Consider the following 7,500-nt stretch of genomic DNA (forward strand, 5'->3'; position numbering starts at 1 on the left):
TGAAACTCTGAGCAACGGGGGTTTCCCCGGTCAACATGTGAAGAAGGCTTTGTGGTTACGTGTAGTGCCCAAATTGGTTATTTTTTAGGGAGCATCTGAATGTGTGACATTTTGGTTTAAATAGTCTTCCTGTTATACAATTTGTTTATGGCTGAGGTCCACCAGACAGGACGCTTACCTTTGGTGGAGAGGGACTTTGGATTTGTTTGGTATTGCATGATTCATGCATTCTTGGATGTCCATAGAAAGCATTTGTGAAGGATTCGGCATTGTGGGATGTGGTATCCACTGGCACAGTGGGCTTAAAGGATACCATCTCAGTCTTAAGAAGAGTGAAGTCTGCTTTGAGAAGTTTTTCACTGTGGTCTTTTGTGATGGGGTGGAGGTGGGATATGTATATCCAGGGTGATTAGTTTGTGGTCAGATCTCACTAGTGAGGGGTATACTTCGGTGTGGAGCATTTTGTCCCCATGTTTGTGATGATCAGGTCTAGTATATTATCTCCCTAGTGGGAGAGGTGACCAGTTGTTCCAGTGCATTTGAATTTATGAATTCCAGGAACCTTTGGGCTAGGTATTAGGGCTAGAATAATGTACCCAATCTATGTTTGGGTAGTTGAAGTCTCCCAGTATGATGGTATTTTGTGATACATTCATCCTCCAATGTCTTCAGGAAGGCTGAGTGGGGTTCTTGAGATTGGGAGGGTGGTTTGTAACATGCTACCAGTTGTATAGCAGTTTTGCCTATGGTTAGTTGCACTTGTATGGTCTCTGATGCTTCATGTGTTGCTACTAACCTGGAGGTGTGGGTGTCCTTGATAAATATGGACACTCCCCCTCCCTTTGTGGTTCGGCCCGGGTTTTGGGGCGAAAGCATGATACGAGGTATAGCCTGGTAGTGCTGGGGTGCACTCAGGAGCCTTGAACCAGGTTTCAGTTACTGCACAGGCATCGATGTTCTCCATGCTGAGGAGTGCATTAAGTGCCTGCATCTTGAGATTTAGACTTCTGGCGTTGAGCAGCATTACCCTTAGTTTTTTTCCATTTTTGTTTTCTAAGGAGGTGGGTTTGTCTTTTGCGCCTTGCCTAAAAAAGGCGCTATGGGGGTGGCAAGAGCCTTTGCCAATATCCGGAAGCCCAGTGGTGACAGGTGTAAGCCATCCCTTGCGAAGCAGTGTGGCTTGTCCAACATGTCATCCCAGGCAGACAGACATTAGATCCCCTTAGAATGACACCAGTACTTGAGCCAATTGTTAAAGCTGATCATCTTGTCTTTGTATTGTGGTATCATTCTTGGTGATGGCAAGATGCTGCTCAGGGTCAGGGTCATACCAGCCTGGGCTACATAACGAGAACTCCTCTATGTCTCTTTTCATGTAGTCCAGGGAGTGCGTCTCAGGTAATTCACACCAGCATGGACAATGGCGGAGTCATATTTGTACTTGCTTTGGAGTGACCTGAGTGTGTGTTATGTGGTGGATCCTAGCCTAGCTCTGATAGACAGCTCACAGTCACCTTCTCCTTGTTCAGCCTGGTCAGCGGGACATCAGTGTGTCTGACTATAGAGTCACCTATTACTAGTGTATCAGGCAAGGTGTTTGGCCTTAAGGGCTGTGATTGGTTGACACACTGATTTATTGAAGTATGTGTTGCATGTGTGTTTTGTTTTGAGGTGGTGGATTTTTGGATGTCTGCTTTGGGAGCCTCTATTGTTTTGGTAAGTTTTTTTATTAGAGCCTCCGAGTATGTCTTTGTGTTTTTATGTGTTTGGTTGGCAGTTGTGGTAGGTCTATGTGGGACTGGGATTGTTGTGTGCTGCTGCCATCTCCTCCTGTCTGGTCATGCCAGCCCTGAGTTGAGAGAGTTCAGCCTCCAGTTTGGCTATATAGTTGCATCTCTCACATGTATTTGTGTTTGTTGGGAGGATGAGAGGGTTGTCTGTGTACATGAGACAATTGTAGCATTGTCTCAAGATACCCAGATTGACCAGCTGAATTGGAGACGATGCCAGTAATCTACCACTCAACATGCTAGAACAGTATAAGGGAGTGCTGTACCTTTAAAGGGAAGTGGATATTCACAGGGGTGGTAAGTAGATGTAGTGCTTACTTAGTAACAGAGTGCTTACTTAGTAGAGAAGTATTGAGAACAAGTGCTAGGCTTATAATATAGTGAGTAGTCTGGTTATACCAAGAGTAGAGCTTCCTTAAGGGAAAATTGGAAGAGCAGACTTGGCGGAGCCAGAAAAAGTTTAACCTTGTTTAACCGGTGCTTCTCTATGCGCACAAATGCGCAAAGCCGCACAAACGCGGATTTTAAACAGTGAACTACAAAAGAGCTAGAAATGGTCCAAAACAACCAATTACTACAGCTTCTTGTGCTGAGGTCACTTCCTACAGGGACAGATAGGCTGCTCAAGGCTCCCCACTCCCACTGGTGAGCAAAAAAACTTCCGTCTATCCAAGTAAGGTAATGGACAACACAGGAACTACACCAGAGCCCAGAATACAGCAATGCCTATAAACTGGTCTAAACTAGTCGAGGAGAGGCAGGAAAACAAGGATTATTTTTTTGTTTTTTTGTTTTTTGGTAGAAACACACAAAAAATGCAGAAACAATGATAAATAAGATACCCAGGCTAGCACACTTTAGTCGGCAGCCTCCACAGTTAAATTAAACAAACAAACAAACAAACTTTCGATCAAATTCGACTAAAATGTAACTTTAAGTGCAGATTTTAAAATAATGCAGCAAACAGTTAAAAAACAGTTCAAGCTAGTTCAGGGTAAGCTACAGAAGCTATTCCAAGTGAAAAAAAAGCAAAGATACTTAAATCCAGAAAGTAGTCGCTTTTCTGAGTTCCCTGCTGCTAGGACCACTCTGCAGAACCACGAGGAGCTTGTCTGAGCAGTATAGCCATAAAAAATGCCCAGAGGCGGATTTTAAACAGTGCACTACAAAAGAGCTAGAAATGGTCCAAAACAACCAATTACTACAGCTTCTTGTGCTGAGGTCACTTCCTACAGGGACAGATAGGCTGCTCAAGGCTCCCCACTCCCACTGGTGAGCAAAGAAACTTCCGTCTATCCAAGTAAGGTAATGGACAACACAGGAACTACACCACAGCCCAGAATACAGCAATGCCTGTAAACTGGTCTAAACTAGTCGAGGAGAGGCGGGAAAACAAGGATTATTTTTTGTTTGTTTTTTTGGTAGAAACACACAGGAAATGCAGAAACAGTGATAAACTAGATACACAGGCTAGCACACTTTAGTGGGCAGCCTCCACAGTTAAATTAAACAAGCAAACAAGCAAACTTTCGATCAAATTCAACTAAAATGTAACATTAAGTGCAGATTTTAAAATAATGCATCAAACAGTTAAAAAACAGTTCAAGCTAGTTCAGGGTAAGCTACAGAAGCTATTCCAAGTGAAAAAAAAAGCAAAGATACTTAAATCCAGAAAGTAGTCGCTTTTCTGAGTTCCCTGCTGCTAGGACCACTCTGCAGAACCACAAGGAGCTTGTCTGAGCAGTATAGCCAGAAAAAAACGCCCAGAGGCGGATTTTAAACAGTGAACTACAAAAGAGCTAGAAATGGTCCAAAACAACCAATTACTACAGCTTCTTGTGCTGAGGTCACTTCCTACAGGGACAGATAGGCTGCTCAAGGCTCCCCACTCCCACTGGTGAGCAAAGAAACTTCCCTCTATCCAAGTAAGGTAATGGACAACACAGGAACTACACCACAGCCCAGAATACAGCAATGCCTGTAAACTGGTCTAAACTAGTTGAGGAGAGGTGGAAAAGGATTATTTTTTGTTTTTGGTAGAAACACACAGAAAATGCAGAAACAGTGATACATTAGATACACAGGCTAGCCCACTTTAGTGGGCAGCCTCCACAGTTAAATTAAACAAACAAACAAACAAACTTTCGATCAAATTCGACTAAAATGTAACTTTAAGTGCAGATTTTAAAATAATGCAGCAAACAGTTAAAAAAACAGTTCAAGCTAGTTCAGGGTAAGCTACAGAAGCTATTCCAAGTGAAAAAAAGCAAAGATACTTAAATCCAGAAAGTAGTCACTTTTCTGAGTTCCCTGCTGCTAGGACCACTCTGCAGAACCACAAGGAGCTTGTCTGAGCAGTATAGCCAGAAAAAAATGCCCAGAGGCGGATTTTAAACAGTGAACTACAAAAGAGCTAGAAATGGTCCAAAACAACCAATTACTACAGCTTCTTGTGCTGAGGTCACTTCCTACAGGGACAGATAGGCTGCTCAAGGCTCCCCACTCCCACTGGTGAGCAAAGAAACTTCCCTCTATCCAAGTAAGGTAATGGACAACACAGGAACTACACCACAGCCCAGAATACAGCAATGCCTGTAAACTGGTCTAAACTAGTCGAGGAGAGGCGGGAAAACAAGGATTATTTTTTTGTTTTTTTGTTTTTTTGGTAGAAACACACAGAAAATGCAGAAACAGTGATAAATAAGATACACAGGCTAGCACACTTTAGTAGGCAGCCTCCACAGTTAAATTAAACAAACATGCAAACAAACTTTCGATCAAATTTGACTAAAATGTAACTTTAAGTGCAGATTTTAAAATAATGCAGCAAACAGTTAAAAAACAGTTCAAGCTAGTTCAAGGTAAGCTACAGAAGCTATTCCAAGTAAAAAAAAAAAACAAAGATACTTAAATCCAGAAAGTAGTCGCTTTTCTGAGTTCCCTGCTGCTAGGACCACTCTGAAAAACCACGAGGAGCTTGTCTGAGCAGTATAGCCAGAAAAAAATGCCCAGAGGCGGATTTTAAACAGTGAACTACAAAAGAGCTAGAAATGGTCCAAAACAACCAATTACTACAGCTTCTTGTGCTGAGGTTACTTCCTACAGGGACAGATAGGCTGCTCAAGGCTCCCCACTCCCACTGGTGAGCAAAGAAACTTCCTTCTATCCAAGTAAGGTAATGGACAACACAGGAACTACACCACAGCCCAGAATACAGCAATGCCTGTAAACTGGTCTAAACTAGTCGAGGAGAGGCGGGAAAACAAGGATTATTTTTTTGTTTCCAACGTACACTTATAGGAACAGTCAGGTGTGCCCTCCCTCCTCCTGTGTAGGAATGTAGATACAGTCAGGTGTCCCCCTCCGCTATGCAGACATGTAGCAACAGTCAATGCCAAATGACCGATGGATACCCTGCAGACACAGCATGCTACCTGTCATTGTACAATACAAAGGTCAGCACTGCAGTACAAACTACCTGGACTTGATCCACATATGCGATACAGATGGCCATACTGGGCATGCTCACACACTTAAACACATGAAGGCCATATCTGCAAACACCAGTGGTCCAGACATATCTGGCAGTCACAGTTCTTAGTGCAGACATGTCAGTATGCACCACTCCTGCCTTGCACACACAGTGGATAGGAATACAGGCATATATGTAAGGACAACACACTATAATAAGCCAAAGGTAGACGGACATAGATGTGTGGAAGAGGGTGACTGCAACAAGCAGCCATCCAGATGTGTCCCACCCAGCACACAGCCAAAGGTCCCCAAACACATGAGGTGCAGATGTCATTCACTGCAGATACTAGCCACCAGTATCTGTCAACATGACAGACTATGTGGTGCATGTGCCAGCTGTGCAACATGACTGTACAAGGAAGTAGTCATCTAGTAGCTGTATACACGTACCTGTGACATATGACCCCGTGTGTGCTCGCATGTGGCATGTCAACCCCTACATGAATGGGTTATGGCCCATGCACGCACTGCCCTCCCCATAGCAGTATTATGACAAGCCTGCTGAGGTCATCCAATGTGGAATACACCTTTGGGAGAGCTGTAGCTCAGTAATCTCCATGGCGTGTCCCATAACTGCATACTGCTGTAGTGATAAACTAGTTAGGTAGTAGTCCTAACCCCAGACTTGCCGATTGTGTGTGTGATTGTGTGCGTGTCTGTCTCTCTCAGACTGTGTAGACAGAAATGCTTTTTCAGCTACTCACGGTCCGTACAATTCATAAACTCAACTTTGGCAAGGCTGCTGATGTCACTCACCTAGAAATACACCTCTGGGAAAATCGTAGCCCAGTAGTCTCTGTAGTGCATTCTGTAACTGCGTATTGCTGTAGTGTGATAAATTTGTTATGTCAGTGTTCTTTTTTAGAGTACTCACACTCCGTACAATTCATATACTCAGCTTTGGCAGTCCTGCTGATATCACCCACCTAGAAATACACCTCTCGGACTGCTGTAACCCAATAATCTCTGTAGCGTGTTCTGTAACTGTGTAATGCTGTAGTGCGTTAAAGTAGTTAGGTAGGTGTTCTATTCCGAGGCATAGTAGGTGTGTGTGTTTGTCAGTCATATCCTGTGTGTTGGTGGCTGTGATGGACTAGCCACTGGATGTGTTGGGGAGCGTGTTTTGTAGTTTTCCTATATAGTGGCCATATATGTCACAATCAGCCAAGTGACTGGGTTGGCAAGACATACCCATACATTTGGCAACAGGCCTGGTGAGTAAAGTCAGCAACCCTAATATTACCCACAATACAGTCTGAACCCATGTGTCGGACAGAAACACACTTGCCTTGGGATTAACACCAGTACATCATACAGGAGCTGCAGGTGTTTTCCTTTTCATTCTTTTCTAATGCTTTGGTGTCACGAGGTTTGTTCTTGGGATATATAATCTGTATCTATGTATGTATATATATATATATATATATATATATATATATATATATATATATATATATATATATATATATCTATATTTATGTATATATATATATATATATATATATATATATATATATATATATATATATATATATGTGTGGACATTAACATACATACATCTACATAATTGAATACATGTCCTATACTGTTGAATAGGTACATTTCTGTTATCAGGGCAACACTATTAATGCAATCATTCAGGTGTAATGCAGCTCATTAACATGCCTGTTGAGCACATGTCAGTATAAAATGCTTGTGTTGATAATTAAATGTTTAACCCAGTAACTAGTCTAATTTTACACACATCTGTCTGACAGACGTGTTAAGGTACTGCATTACAGTGGAGCGATCACTTTAAAGTGTTGCCCCGGTAAGTCACACAGACAGGAAATCAGTAATAAGGAAATACTTGCAAATAACATGACATTCCTTTCTTCTGTTAATTAGTCATGACATGGTGATATGTACACTGCATGAAATGCTTAACATGAAGTAACTGCCTGTGCTTACAGTTTACAAAGATGTAGTCATGTTGACCATTTGTAATCAGACAGTTTTCAGTCCTCTGTGAGGCATACGAAATGATGATTAAAAGACAGTGAAATTGCTATGTATATGTTTGCTGTGAAGGGCTTACAAGACACAAGTTGTTAAGATTAGGCTTCAACTTGGATTAATTATGTAAAAGCCTTGTACAATAGCAACAGATGTATACATCGTAAACACAGTTATTTCC

Source organism: Protopterus annectens, chromosome 2.part0 (genome assembly GCF_019279795.1).
Source record: "Protopterus annectens isolate FY-2018-M chromosome 2.part0, PAN1.0, whole genome shotgun sequence".
NCBI classification, from domain to species: Eukaryota; Metazoa; Chordata; order Ceratodontiformes; family Protopteridae; genus Protopterus; species Protopterus annectens.